This window comes from Camellia sinensis, chromosome 3, assembly GCF_055761805.1.
Source record: "Camellia sinensis isolate YWXY chromosome 3, ASM5576180v1, whole genome shotgun sequence".
In the NCBI taxonomy this organism is placed as follows: domain Eukaryota; kingdom Viridiplantae; phylum Streptophyta; class Magnoliopsida; order Ericales; family Theaceae; genus Camellia; species Camellia sinensis.
Window position 1 is genome coordinate 19,301,478 of NC_138963.1, and position 1,848 is coordinate 19,303,325.

Here is a 1,848-nt window from a genome sequence, read left to right on the forward strand (position 1 = left end):
TTTAAAATTTTTGCCCATCAATGAAAAGTTCATCTCAAATTTTTCAATTCTTGCATATCATTCTGTCATTGTGTTCTCATTTTTATCTATTTTTATCATAAACAAAACGAGTGAAAAGTTTTTAAAGTCGCTCCTTATTTCTCATTTTGGCCCAAACTAATTTTTGACAACTAGACCGTGAGTTATTTTTGGTAAAAAAATTTTTGAGATACTATTTTCTATCAGATTAATCATCTAATATATATTTATCAGAGTGCGCAGCGGATAACTTACACCTATGGCAAATTTCGAGGACGAAATTTTAAAAGGAGGGAAGATTGTAACAACCCAGATTTTTAATTATTATGTAGAATTTATACTAATATTATTTAATCTCAGTTAAGAAAATATATAATTTATTATATATTATTATGTGTAATTTTGTAAAATAATATAATTATTAAAAGTTTAGGGGTCAAAATATAAATAATAATAATAATAATAATGGACATAATAATAAAATAAATAATTAATTTTCTGTTAGTATGTGATAATGTGTAATTTAATTAAGAATTAATTAATTTATATAATTATATTAAAATATAGGGTCAAAAGGTAATTATCTTAAATATCTATTAAGGATAAGAACGGATCTATATAATTATTACTGAATCTGCCACGTAGCGCCTTTTCCCCCTATAAATACGGAGGCGCTTGGAGAGGAAACGGCAGGAAGAAAGAAAAAGAAAGGAAGAGAGAAAAAGAAAGGAAGAAAAGAAAAGAAAGAAAAGAGAGGAAAGGAAAGGAAAGAATAGTGGAAACTAAAAGGGTCTTTGATGGTGAAAAGAAAGAGTAAGGTATTAAAGTTAAGGTGAGTTATATTATATCTTGAGTTATCAAAATGTATTTTACGTATGTTTTGACTTATCAAAATCTATTTTATAAAAGTTATATTTTATTAGTATATTAATAAAACTTATGTTTTATAAAGGTTTCAGTTACGTGGTTTTATTTCTGAACCCTATTCGCTTAAAAGGAAACCCATGGATGTGTGTGTTTTGCTTTTAAAGAATATTTGGCTATGACCTTATATGAAAATATATTTTGTAAGTACCACCACGGGAGCCCATGCCTTGGGGGACTTAAATAACCATTGGCTTAGTGAGTTCCATGCATTGGGGGACTGAAATAACCATTGGCTTAGTGAGTCACATGCCTTGGGGGACTTAAATAACCATGGGCTTAGTGATTGACCACTTTGTGGTCCAGTGTTTGTCGTGGATCCATTGACCAGTGTAGTGCTTAGCACTTAGTGATGTACCGTGGTTATGGCTGTATAGTGATTTTCGTATTACATATTATATGATCTGAAGTATATATCAAATGATTTATGGATTATGTATGCAATGTATCAAGCTCTTTTTGGCCTAACTAATTATCCATGGCGAATTTCATGCCTTATACTCTTAGTATAATATTTCTCACTCTGCCATGAGCTTATAGTTTTTTTTACCACTTTCAGGTGGCATGTCGGGACCAGCGTGTGGAGTAGGCACAAAGCACTTTTATTGATGTATTTTTTTTAATGTAAAAATCGACCTTTTTGGTCAATACCTTTTGTAATAAAAATAGAAGCTCCAATGATTATTTTAGTACCCTTATTTAAATATTTCTTCCGCTTGCGTTTATTAAATTGTTTAAAGATTTGGCCGGAGGTAACCTCGGTTACTGGCCATCACGATGCCTAACCCTTGGGTACGGGGAGCGGGTCGTGACATGAATAATCTGAACTACTAACCCCAAATGTTGACAAAACTTTAGCCTTATGAAACACCAAAGCACCACAATTGTATTTTCCATAATGTAATT

The 1,848-nt window shown here is 31.0% G+C and overlaps 1 long non-coding RNA gene across 1 annotated transcript; it reads left to right on the forward strand.

Moving 5' to 3' along the window:
• Positions 1-758: 758 nt before the first annotated feature.
• On the forward strand, positions 759-1,648 carry LOC145820930 (uncharacterized). Its single transcript, XR_014362974.1, has 2 exons — positions 759-850; positions 1,502-1,648. It is a non-coding gene; the product is annotated as an uncharacterized LOC145820930 (long non-coding RNA).
• The last annotated feature ends 200 nt before the right edge of the window (positions 1,649-1,848 follow it).